General features: G+C 47.6%; 1 protein-coding gene across 8 annotated transcripts in view; it reads left to right on the top strand.

Annotated features, from left to right (window-relative positions):
* Positions 1-13,526, top strand: part of TMEM117 (transmembrane protein 117) — a 381,411-nt gene that overhangs the window by 56,852 nt on the left and 311,033 nt on the right. The gene's annotated exons all lie outside the window — the stretch shown is intronic.

The following is a 13,526-nucleotide window of genomic DNA, read 5'->3' as shown; positions in this document are numbered from 1 at the left end:
ATCCCCTTTTAATGGTTTAAAAAAATGATACACGGGACCCGTACTACCCATCTTCGGTGTGTGAGAGCTCGCAACTTTCTGTGTTTTACAGCTTCCTAGGTATTTTACCCTTGGCTGTGTCAGTCACACAGACATTGCTAAAGAAGGTAGGATTTATTTGTATCTATAGATTAGTCTTCAGTCCAAAGATTATAGAGACAAATGGAACCTAGACCAATTGTTTCCATACGATTTCTAGCAGAAGAGCATGTGTGCAGCCCTTTGTATCAGCGGTAAGCGTGAGAAAAAAGTCCTGCATTTGCTTATACCTCTTATGTGGTCTAGGAAATACAGGCTGAATTTTAGATTTTTAATCAGCAATTAAGTTTGGTGCCGAGTGAAATAGGTTAGATTCTGTAGACGTGTACTGGCCTGTATGCTCGCTATTTGCCCCCTGAGCCCTTGAACGGAAGCTGGTGATGGAAGTGTCAAATGCACCTCAGAACAAGTGCAGAGAAAACACATAAAATATTTTACTAATGATTTTAATGCTTTACTAATAATTTTTCTATTGAATACATCTTGAAATGCCTTGGATGTATTAGTTAAGTAACATGTAGTAATAAAACCAATTTTGCCTTGTCTTTAATTTTTTGATTTGAGTACTAGAACATTAAAAATTGCATGAGATTCACTGTTTCTGTTGCCCAGGACTGCTCTGAGCAGTTGGCACGGGCACAGGGTGCTGAGATCCTCGTGGCTACCCAGGAACCTTACCCTGCCCCTGGTCTGAGAGCCTGTAGGGAGGTCAGCACTTCATGGGGCATCGACCCCCATCGTCTTAAAGGTTTCATTAGACTTACTCAAGAATTTGCTCGTCTCTTAGAGGCTTCATTTGTGGGAAGTCGGTTTTAAATTTATTTTAGGGCAGGGAGTGTAAGTGTTGTGTGGTTTAACTGTTTATAAAGGAGGCCTTCTCCTAGGGAGAGGGCACCGTCTGGTGGAAAACGCAGAATACAGCAGCTCACGCGAGGGGCACCTGTAGATTTTAAGATCCTGCAACTGGCAAATATTTATGTCAGACGTTTGGGGAAAAAACTAAGACTGGCGATGAAGCTGTTCATTTCTCTGTGGCACCTTCTCCCATAACCGGAGGTCATGTCTGTTCTGGGATTATGTTCTCAGTTATGTGATGCTGAAGTTGAGACAATGTAATGAGGACGTTCTGGCTTGGACAGCTTTTTAAAGTGACAAAGGTCTTATTCAAGTTCTTGGACTCTTTCTTTCCTCCCAAATCTTCCAACTGTGGTTTTGTATTTCATTATAAAAAGAAGCAGAGTTCTATTTTATTGCCCCTTTTCTACTAAAACTCGAGGGCACACAAGTAAGCCTCATTAGATAAATGAGGAAGGAAAGATAGGTAAATAGTCATGTTTCATTTTCCCAAGAACGGATTTCTATTATTTTCAAGACATGCGTTTTAAAAAGGGAAATGTTGTTGAAGGGCCTGGTTTATGTAATTCTCATGTTTTATGTTTCTTCTTGATGTATGTGTATGTATAAAGATTAAGTTTTCAGTTCCTATCCTTCACTGCCCTCATTCCTTTTCAAAGCCTGTCAAATATAACTGCCAAGCCACTGAGGTCTTAATATGGGGAACAGAATAGACTTTTCATGACTTGGAATTCTATTAACCAAGTCCAACAAAACAATTAAGATACAAGCCAACATCCAGCCGGCCCGCTGAACAGAATTCTCCAGAGTATGTATTGTCTTTCCAGGCTGATTGAAGCAACAGTAATTACAAGAATGTCTGTGAGGAAGGGGTTGGCTGAATTTCCCTCTCATGGTGGAGACCCCCGCAGCCCACTTCTAAAATTGTGTTTACACACGTCACCTTCTTTGGAATCCAGAAATATGAAAAGCAGTTCTGATTATGAATCAAAATGCAGATACAAGGACAAGAAGACAAACCAAAGAACTAGCCACCCAGATCTGTCCCAGTAAAAAAACGTAGTAAGATTTGCCTACTCCATGGGCGAAGGACCAAAATGTACCCAACTGGCAGCAAAAAGCTGAACTAATTGTTTGTTCTTATGAAAATAATATTAGTCTACTGCTTACTAGTTAAAGGCATTCATGAGTTCTATGGGGTAATGTACTTTTAGATCACTATTTAATATTACATAGGGTTCTTAACTGTTCATTAGATAAATAAATCCTGAATAGGATTAAAAAACTCATTCAAACCCATTTTCTCAGAGTTAATTTTTAAGTGTACAGTATTAGTTGTAGTGACAACTATTGCTCAGTTCTCTCCAGCATTCCCAGGAGCCTGTGCTTGTTTCATGGTCACTGGTAAAGGCCTCCGCTGATGAGGTGCTGACGGACCTCGAGCCAGAGCCCCATCGGTGTGCGGAGAGGCACCCATTCTGTGTTCCGCTCCGCCCAGCCTGCCTGCCCTTCCTGCCCCATCCCAGTCGTGAATGTGGGCTGCACGCTGCAAGCACCTCCTGGTCGAGTAGCCACCCGGTCGCCTGAGAGCAGTGTGGCCTCTTGTTGTGAACAGGCCGCTGTGTGTGCGGGGGTCCTCAGTGTGAACAGGCCACTGTGTGTGCCGGGGGGCCTCTTGGTGTGAACAGGCCGCTGTGTGTGGGGGGGTCCTCAGTGTGAACAGGCCACTGTGTGTGCCGGGGGGCCTCTTGGTGTGAACAGGCCGCTGTGTGTGGGGGGGCCTCTTGGTGTGAACAGGCCGCTGTGTGTGCAGGGGCCTCTTGGTGTGAACAGGCCACTGTGTGGGGGGGTCCTAGCCCAGGCGGCTCTGTGGGCCCTCTGAGGTCAGGCCGCCTCACGGCCACGCACACTGTTGTCTATGTGAGTCTTCAGAGAGAATAGGATGTGGCTCTGCCTTGCGGGTCCTCTGCCTGTGATAGAGATGTGGGGGCCTTGCCTCTTTGGGGGGGCCGGACGGCAGCCAGGGCAGGGGTCAGGACTCGTCCTTGGGGCAAAGCTTGAGTCCAGGTGTCAGGAGAGTTTCTAGGAGAAAATGTTATGTGTCTCTTTAAGTAGCTCTTTCTTACGGAAAGTAATGATCAATGCAAGCTAAGCATAAAGCATGTACTTACCTTCCAGCGATTTCCTACAGTGTGCACGAACTGATTCAGATGAATTACTGCAGGTTGTGGAAAGAGCATCATGAAAAATTCAAGTTGGAAGGCAACCTTTGGTGGTGAATATAAGGGCTTTGACAGAAACGAAACCCAGTATGCTCTTTAGGTCTGCTTAGGCCTTTCAGCAGGTGCAGACCTGGGCCGCGGGAGAGACACGCTCTGCAGCACAAGCTCTGGGTGGAAGGCCAGGGCAGGACGGGCACAGAGGCCCCACTGTCTGAGATCGGGAGAGCCCGAGCTACGGAAGAGCAACAGTGATGAGAAGACAGAGTCCCTGGGCTGCATGTGGAAGCAAAGGGAGGTGCTCCCCGAGGTGAGGCCGGGGCTGGGGGGTCGCCACAGGCTCGTGTCCCTCTCTCTGCTGTGTGTCAAGGCTGTGGCCCCTCATACAGCTCCACAGGGCTGACAGCTGCTGTGCCAGGGGTAGCATCTGTCTAGGCCAAATCTGTGGAAAAGGAGTTAGGCAGGAGAAATCCTTTTGTATGGTAACAGAAACTTAGATGCAAAAAAGCTAAGTTCTGATGTTGCTTCTGCCAGTTCATGGATGTGTAACCATAAAAGATGTATAATATCTACTTTATAGCATTATTGTGAAGATTAAATAAAACCCAAGGCATAAAACACTCTGTAGTGTACGGACATGTTGGAAATGCAGTAAATACTAAGTCAGGGTTGCCTGTTAGCTTCTACACAGAGTGAGTAACACTTCCTCCTCATTTATTGATCGGACGTATCATCCAGTAGTCGTGCAGCTGTTTTATAATTGCATGCTATTCATTATTGCGGGTTTGCATCATTGGTGCAGATGCACAGTTACAGGAGTAGTTCTAGACTTACGCCCGTTGGTGATGGGGAGAAGGGAGGCGGTGCAGCCGAGCGCTCACTGCGTACCTGTCTGCACATCACCTTAGTTAATGGCTGCAGCAACTTCATGAGGCAGGGACTGTTGTCTGGTTGTGAAGAAGCTGGATCACAGAGTTTAAGATGTCCAAGTTTGTGGTGATACCTAATGGTGGAGCTGGAATAGTTTTGTTTGAAAGCAGGACTTATATTTTTCTTCTCACTTTCTATTTACTTCTTTAATAAAAAGTTTTGGGGGATACCCTCTAATAACTACTTTGCTGAAATTGTGAAAAAAGCAATACCTAAAGAGCATCTATGTTCAGGCTGATCTTTCCCTGGGGGACAGCTGCTCTGGCAAAGGATCATGACCATAGAGGATGCAGCTGTTCAGAAAAGGGCAGTTCTTGGGCAGGACCGGGAGCTGAGAGTGGTCAGCAGGCAGCCTTCCCAGCAGCGTGGCAAATAAGTATTTTGGTCCTGAAGTGAGGGACCTGGAAGATAAAGCCCAGGATCCACGACACCTTCTATGACACATGATTCAGAAAAGGAGGAAAGTAGGAACATTTTTTCTCTCTCTTCTTCTTCTGGTACCCCTATAATGTGGATATTGTTCTGTTTAGATTGGTCACACAGTTCTCTTAAAATTCTTTCATTCCAGGAGATCCTTTTATCTCTCTCTGTGTCAGCTTCTCTGCGTTCCTGTTCTCTGTTTTCTAGTCCATTAATGGTCTCTTGTGTCTTGTCCATTCTGCTTTGAAGTCCCTCCAGAGATTGTTTTATTTCTGTATTCTCCCTCCTTAGTTCTTGCATATTTCTCTGCAAGTCCATCAGCACGGTTATGCCTTTTTTTAAAAATTCTTTTTCAGGAAGATTGGTTAAATCTATCTCCCCAGGTTCCTTCTCAGGGGAAGATGTAGCAGATGTCTAAGCTGTCTGGGTTAGTCTTGTCTGGATCAAATTTTTTTGCCTTTTCATGTTGATAGGTGCAGTGCTGAGCTATTGACTCATCTGTCAGCTGGGAGAGCCAAGTTTTTCCACTTGCTCCTGGCCTTTCTTTACTGGGACAACTGCGAACCCTAGTGGCATCTGTTGGGGAATTGCATGTAGACTGGGTCTCTGTATGTTGCCCGGCCGGTATGGAGGAAGCTCCCTTGCTGTGGGCGTGGCCAGCCTCAGGCTGCTGCTCTGCTATGGCGGGGCCCTGGAGGGGTAATGGACGGGGGCTCTTTGGCTGTTCACCTCCGTGAGGGGTTTCAGAGCTGTTGCCCAGGGGGTTAGTGCACCCGGAGTTCCCTGGAGTTTCCAGCTGCTGGACTGTGACCCGGGATGCTTCCGTCCAGCTGTGGGGTCCCTGTCCCTTTAAGACTTTCAAAAAGCACTTGCTTTTCTTTGTCCATGGGTGCCGGCTTCGGGACCTGCTCACAGGTCTTACTGTCCTGCTTCCCTAGTTTCCAGCACCCCACGCATGCACTGTGTCTGCGCTCTGGTCTGTGTGGCTGGGGCTGGGTGTTCAGCTTCCTGGGCTCCCTCTCCCTCCCTGCTGACTCCTCTCCTCGTGCCCGGAGCTGGGGTGAGGGGCCTCGGGTCCTGCCGGGCTGTGGCTTGTATCTTACCCCTTCGCAAGGTGCTGGGTTCTTGCAGGTGTGGATGTAGCCTGGATGTTGTCCTGTGTCTTCTGGTCTCTCTTTTAGGGATAGTTGTATTTATTGTATTTTCAAAAATATATATGTTTTTGGGAGGAGATTCCCACTGTCCTACTCACTCTGCCATCTTGGCTCTGCCCCTCTTGAAAGTAGAAACATTTGATGTAGGAACATAGACTTATTTTCTGTGCTCTGTTTTCAAAGCAGTTATAAAACAGTTTGCAGCTTAATTTTGGGTGTTTTTTTTCTTTCAAATGCTGACAGTTCCCTTTGCAGCTTCTATGCTAGATTGATTGTGTCCACACTTTGAACTCTAAGACTGCTATTAAAAATCTGTCACTGAATTTCACCCCATGTAGTCTAAAAGTACCTTTCCTCTCCTCGTTCGAATGAAGCTTATTTGTACATCCTGCCATTCTAAATATATTTAAGATAAAAATAGATCTTTTTGCTTTTTTCCCCAGGTTTTAAGCTTAGAGGTAAGCTATCACCTAAGGGGTAGTCCCGTATGGCACCATTAAAGGAGGCATTCATTCAGTTCAGGACCACAAGGTGTATGCTGTCTATAAGAGTATTTGAAAAATGCATTCTACTTTTTTATCTAAAGAGGAAATCTGGGTAGGAAGACAGTGATTTTTTTTGGTTACTTCCCCATTGATTCCTTACTGATTGCTGCAGAGAGGGGGTCATGTTCACGGCCTGTTCTATTCACCCCGCTTCCTACCCGGCAGCTTCTCCCCTCCCTGGGGAGTATGAGCTGGCCCTTGATATCTCTCCATCTCCTCCTGCCACACTTCAGGACTTGTCTGTGTTCTGTGACCTCTCTTTTTCCTGAGCATGTGTTGGGTGAGTACCGTGTGCTGGGCACCCTCTAGGCGCTTGGAATATGCCAGTGAACAAAACACTCAAATGTCCCTGCCCCCACTGAGCTTATGGAATACCTTCTATTCATATTTTTTATCCCATTTCTGTTCTTAAGCTCATCTCCTAGTGTCTCCTTTGGAAAATTCCTCTTGAATATTCAAGCTTTCTATCTGCTGTCTAAAAATATACTCATACCCACTAAGCTGTAATGTTCTTGTAGATCGCCCTAAAACCACCATAGTTTTTTTTTCCTCCACTGTTTAAAACCAGCCCACAATTAGTGTTTCCTTGTCCTGAGTTCTTCTTTCTTAATCTCTTGTAATCCAGTGATTACCTTAAAAGTTAAAAAAATTTCTCTTGGCAAGATATACTTACACCATTACTTTTTGCTTCCACCGATAGAATCCTCTCTCTCCCTTGGACCGGTGCAGTAGCCTCCTTTCTCACTAGCCTCTTTGGCAATAACTGCTTCAGTCTTCAAATCCGCCTTATAAGCTGTTGGCAGAGTGTTCCTTCTGTCGGGAGGCCCCCAAGACCCAAGTTTTGGTGATTCATCCGGAGGACTCAAGGCCTTAGCATATACTGGTACTCAGGGGCTGGAATCAGGTCAAATGGGTACAGAGCAAACTCAACAGAGGAAAATGTACACGGGGCGAAGTCCCGGGGAAACCAGACACAGCTTCCAGAGACCCTTCCCAGTGTGAAGGCTTCCAGATATGCTTAACCCTCCCAGCAAGGCGTCGGGACAACAGGTGTGAATGTGACCACAGGGAAGTACGCTGGAGACTCACTCCCGGAGTGGTTACTGGGCGTGGGCCATGTAGCTGTTCTATGTCCGGTGTGTATCCAAATTCCAGACTCCCAAAAGGGGAGCAGGTTTTCAGTATAAGCCATATTATTTATGTAAAAAGTTTAGGCACAGTGAGGCAGTCTTATTAGTTATGGAATCACAGGGACCCTTCCAAAACCCGGATTCCCTCTGCACACAGGTCCTTCTAAGGTAGCCATTCAGGCTTGCTGGGGTAACTTTTTCTGCACACTCCCCCTAAAACATGGCCTGATACCCATTCATTCATGAAATATTTATTGGGCATCTACAGTACATTGGGCCTGTGTCAGGTTCTGGAGGTACAGTGATGAACAAAATAGGTAAAACCCCTGACGTGTGTTGCCTTTGATCTAGAATGGGAGACAAATAAGAAATGTCAGCACAGGGTCAGGTGGTGATCAAAGCTAGGAAATAAATAAAGCAATTTAATGGGATGGGGTGGTCTCTGGTTTAGGTGGGGCCGCCTCGGGTTGCCAGGGAAGGCCTGTCTGAGGAGATGAGATTTTCATGACCAAAAGAGCCTCCAGGCAGAGGGAATAGCACGTGAAATGCCCCGAGGTGACATGAGCTTGACGTGCTCTAGAACCGCGGAGGAGAGTGGGAGTGGAGTATGGGGCTACGGAGTGGACGGAGATGAGTCTGGAGAAATGAGTAGGAAACAGTTCACAGGGGCCCTTTTCAGATGCCAAGACAAGGAGTTTAAATTTTATTCTAAGTATGAAAGAAATTTCTCAAAGAATTTTGAATAGAGTGACATAATCCAATTTATGTTTTAAAAATGATCTCGTTAGTTGCTGTAGGACAAAAGAGTGAGATGAGAGAGAAACCCAGAGCTGATCTTGGAGGCCGGGGGCATCGTGGAGCTGTGGGCCAGGTGGGGAGCGGGACCAGACGGGAAATACCGCGACACTTCGCTGCATGCAAACCGGTACCCAGCCGGCCCCAGGATGCGTTCTGAAACCTACTCTGGCCTTCAGTGCATTTTCAATTTTTGACCCAACCTGCTTCCCATTAAAACTTTCTCAGAATTTCCTCTTATACTCCGTATCTAAATCAACTTAACTTTCTGGACATTGCTTAAATAGAAAATCTATTATATTTAATTTTCTTACCTCCACAAGCCATTTTATATTCAAGTCTCCTTGTGAAAAATTATGCTACCCTCTGGCTTTTCTTTTGCATCCGGATGTTACCTATTCTTCACAACCCCCTTTCCATGAATCTTTCCCTCTTTTCTACTTTGGAATTAATTTCTCTTTTTGGTTGCATATATCCCACTTCTCTCTTGCTACCTAAAAATCTAACCCAAACTTTGGGGCTTATCACACCCATTTTACTTGGCTCATGATTTCTGGGTCAGAAGGGAAGGAAGGTCTCAGCCACGTTCTTTACCTGCTATGTCGCCAGCCAGTCATTGAGACTGGAGGGTCCATTTCGAGGGGGCTTCTTGCCTTGCCACCTCCTGCTGCCTGCCTCTTCCCCATCTCCACATGGCATGGTGTCCCCGAGGGCCTGATTTCTCACAGATTGGCAGCTTCTTACGGCAAGGCTGAGGCCTCCCAGGTGCCGAGTGGGAAGCTCTTGAAGGCTAGGTCTGGGGCTGACATACTGTCACCTCCATCATGCTCTCTTGGCCACTGAAATCACAGGCCCGCCCAGATTCAGGTGAGGGGGGAAGGTCGTTCCTTGCCAGGAGACTGGCCTGGGCATACAGGGAGGAGAGGGGCTAATGGCAACATCCTGGAGCCCACCGTCACCCAGGGTGCTCTGCTCCAGTTTCCATTTTAACAGTGTTCCCCGGTATTACATGTATTCTGGACACGTCTCTTACCCCTTATTAGATTGTAAATTCCTCGTGAAAGGGAAGGGTGGCTGCTCATCTTTGTACACCCAGGGGCTAATCTGTTGTCTCATCTATCGCAGACTGTCAATGCCCGTTTCTTGACTAGAGTTTAAATGGCAGTGTTCTTAGAAAATATATGCCAAAAAGAAAAAACAATTCATTTTCCAACAGTTGTTGACTATCTACCAAATGCAATGGGTTGATAATTGTAGGGGTTGCACATGTTTTACATTTGAACAGTTTTACAGTGAACAGATTAAAGGCATTAAAAATTTACCCACCAAAGCTCTGTGACACATGCTCTGGGGGATGCAGAGATTAATGCCGCCGCCTTTAATACACAGTTTAAACTCTGATTCTCACAACAACCATCTGCGGGATGTGAAGGGAATTTGCCAGCCTCGTATTGCAGATGAGGAAGAATCAGGGGGACTTCTGGCACCTCCGGGCCTGTGATCCGCCCATATTTCCGGGACAGGGGTACCTCCTACACTGCGCTGAGGCCCAGGGCTTGGTTTGGGTCGGGCCCCCCGTCATTCGGCAGTAAACTTACTCTTCTGGGTGTATGTCCCACTGCCCTCCAAGCACTGGATCTTCTTGTTTTATAAACAGACCGAAACCTTCTCATAATTCTGCTGATGTTTCCCTTTATTTATTTATACTTATTGACATTTAATGTTAAAATATTAACATTGATTGGAGAGCTACTCCGCCGATGCGATGCTAGGCCCTGGAGACAGGTGAGTGGGGCGCGTCCCCCCGCCCGGGGCTCGCGGGCTCACCAGGGGGACCGTGCCTCCCATGGGCCTCGAACCCCACCCTTGTCCTTTTCTCGTCTCTTGAAATCGTGCTCAGTTTTCAGTGGTCAGCAGAAAAGTCACTCCTTCCTCCCGTCTTAGGCTTTTATGCGGTAGTTCTCGTCTCCTGCTGCCATTCACAAAGAAGCAAAATTTGGGTGCAGTTCATAGTACCTAGAATGGCGCCGGTGCCCCCATGTTTAGGAATGGCAGCCGCCACCTCTAGGTTGCTTGACGCACAGTTTTGCCCCCCATGCCTCCTACACCCCTTGGGAATTCTCCGCCTGTTCAGCTGAAGGCCTTGGAGGCCGTGATGGCGCCACGTGGCCTCCCCACCCTGCAGCGAACCACCTAGGAGTGTGCGCCTGGCCCCGGGTTAGCGGACGCATCCGCCGAACCGCAGCCTGCCTGGTTTGTCCGGCTCGCCGGGGAGTTCGCGCGAGGGCAGGGCAGGTCCAGTTAGCTGTGGTGTTGGCTCTGTTCTTGGCTTTCGAAGCAGCCACCACGCTAGCCTGTGCACAGGGGAGAAGCTGCTCTAGAGAAAGCTTGGAGATGATGAGATGCGTGGTCACGAGGCAGGCTTCGGCCCTGGTCGCTCCCCAGCCCGGCGGTGACCGCACACAGGTTCCTTTATGCGATCGCCTCCCGTATGAGTGTCCCTTTGTGACCCCAAATGCTTAACCAAAGCATGGACGGTTTCAGTCTTTTCTTAGTCCACATCCTCCTCAGTCTCCCACTGCATTTTTGGGCTGCAGGATGATATTTGAAGACCTCCTCACTCTTAATCCTATGTATCTGAGCCCTTGGGATGCCTTTACTTTCTTTTAATGGTGTTATTTTTCTCTTGGTACCAGTCTTTACCTTTTTCAAACCCTCTGGATAGTTCATGTCAGCTAGACTTTCAGGTAGTGCTCTGATTAATACTTCCTGAGCAATTAGTAATCGTAGACCCTTCTTGGACCCCACACTTCTAGACCCCTCCAGGTTCTGGCTGTGGCATGCGAGGCTGTGTCCATCTCATCTGTAGGATGCAGGAGAATAGGGACCGCGGAGCCCCAGGAGAGGGTCGGTCTTGTTGACCTCAGGAGCGCCCTGGGCCGCAGTCCGGGGTGAGGGCGCCCCGTGACAGTGGGGTCGGGTGACCCACCTCACGTGTCCGCACAGCAGTTGGCTGGGCCCTGACAGACCGCTGCTCTTACATAACGCTTTCCTTGAAATTCAACTCCTGCGCTGATTTGTCAGCTTTTGCAATAGAACCAGCGTCCGACGACACCTACAGAGAGCGGGACCGGCTTTAAGACCGAAGCAGCTTAAAAGCAGCTGGAAAAGTGACCTACCTGGCCGATCTGGGAACTTGCAGATTCCGAGTCCAGCCTGTGGGGACAGCGGTCATCTTCCGCGCGGCCTGGAGCAGCTGCCCGTCGGTGGGGAGCTGTCAAGGGGATGTGATGTGCCCGTAAACAGGTGTTATGGCGAGACCAAAAAATCTTGAGGATTTGCCCTCACACAGGATTTTTCGGACTATTGAGAATTCCATACGGGTCCTAATTCAACCACGTGACGGTGCTAAAAATGCTGTTTTGTTTAGACTCAGATTGCTTGGAGTCTGGCCCTGAGTGTAGTGAATCAGGGGGCCCAGAGAACCTCCCCACGTCCAGCCGAAGGCTTCCTGAGAGTGGAGCTTCGTCAGGCCCCAGGCGAAAGTCGGACTGTCCAGGGTGCAGTTTCCTGAAGGGCTCTTGTCTGTCCACAACGTTTGTACTGATGTTGGTCATCTGTGACATATTCTAAGCTGTGTTCTGGACTATCCAAAGATACATTTATTTTCAGTGCATGTTGGGGCATTTACTGTGTGCGGTGTAAAGTGCTGGTTGTCCGCATACACACTTTGAAGTGGCCACACTACACGGCCCTGTGTCTCTGCCATCCTGAACTGGGCTCACCGCAGCGTGGTTTTGGCATATTGGCGTCACGTGGGAAATTGGGTGTTGTTTTCTTAGTGGCTCACTCCATTAGCAGAAGACCTTTGACACTCATTTTAGGTGTGTTTTCCCCCACATTTTAATTTCTTGTGAAGTGTGAATATACAAAACTCAGTAACTTCCAGCCATTATAACAGCGGCGGCCACCCGAGGGGTGTTTCTGCCCAGTGCCCAGCAGACCGTGGGGAGGAGGCACCTCGCATGTGTTCCCCTGAGCTGCCCTGTCTTGCATGAGCAGAGTCGTTAGTCCCAAGCAGTGTATTCGAATGAAAACAAGCTTCAAACGCCATTAGAACTGGACTTGCCTCCCCATAGTCGCATGTCCTTGTACAAATTGCTTCTTATCTCTGAAGATGTTTGTCCTAAGGATCCGTAGATACCCATTTTATCTTCAGTTGTAAAAGGTGGTCAGAATCAGTCAGCCTTCAGTAAGTGTTTGTACTAAGCTTTTCCCCTTGAACTGACAGAGAGCAAATTGAAGGTGAGTTTTCATTTGAAAATTGGAGCCCACCTACAGTTTTCTCAATCTATTCTCAATGTGTCTGATTCTCATAATTGCAGTAAAAGATCTACTGCTGGGATTAGGCAGCTGCTGTTTGCCACAGATACTGTGTTCGAGTAGGGCACCTAGACACAGTGTTTGTGTGTGTGTGCTTGCTTGCTTTTCCCTTGAGATCCGCCCTAGAGGTCCGCTGGGACAGTGTGCCGGGGACAGAGGTGCCACCACACAGGCAGAGCCCGCCGGTACAGCCCGGAGCAGGGGCTCTTTGCAGAAATCGCTCTTGTTAACTTGCTAGGTAATTAAAAAGAAGAATCGATTAGATCCTTCATTATACTTGAAGATAGCCTCATGATTTTAAATTATTTTACATTTTAATTCTTTCTTTTCTGGTTATTTTAAAAGAAATACATGAATGTTTGGAAACTACAGGATCAAATAAAAGAAATAGAGATAGAGATATATATGAGGCAGGGGAAAGAAAGATATGAAAAAGAAAATTAAAAGCACCCAACTTTCCACCACTCTTGACTAACTAGAATACAATTTTATTTCTGGATTTTCCTCATTTAATGAAGTATTACAAGGTAAGATGATACAGTTTCCCATCATGCGGTTGCCCATGTGGTATGGGATGTGGGATCAGGACCTAACTACCGACATCAGGGGGAGGTCCCCTCAGGAAGGGGCTTGTGGTGCACAGGGAGCAGAGGTACTGGTTTCATGAGGACAGAGGCCCAGGCGCAGAGGGAGGCGAGCGAGGGACCCAGTCGCCGCATCTAGAGGATCGGTGGGGCTTGGTTTCAGGAGCAAGGCAGAAGCCTAGTTGTTAAAACTTTGCCAAAGACTCAGTTATCAGAGCTGGACTAATAGCAAGGCTGACCTGATACCCAGGGCTAGAGTTGCCTTCTCAGGAAGATGCTACTGGTCCAAAGCCTGAGATAAGATCGAATCTCCAGGAGAGATTAGAGGGTCCCCCGTGGAGAGGGAAGGCATGGGGGTGGGAGGGCTTGCAACGTGGCAGATCTCAGTGGTGTCACCCAAAGGTGATATCAATGTTTCAGAAGTTAGAGGGAT

This window comes from Manis javanica, chromosome 15 (genome assembly GCF_040802235.1).
Source record: "Manis javanica isolate MJ-LG chromosome 15, MJ_LKY, whole genome shotgun sequence".
Lineage (NCBI taxonomy): Eukaryota > Metazoa > Chordata > Mammalia > Pholidota > Manidae > Manis > Manis javanica.
This window is presented reverse-complemented; position numbering and strand designations above follow the sequence as displayed.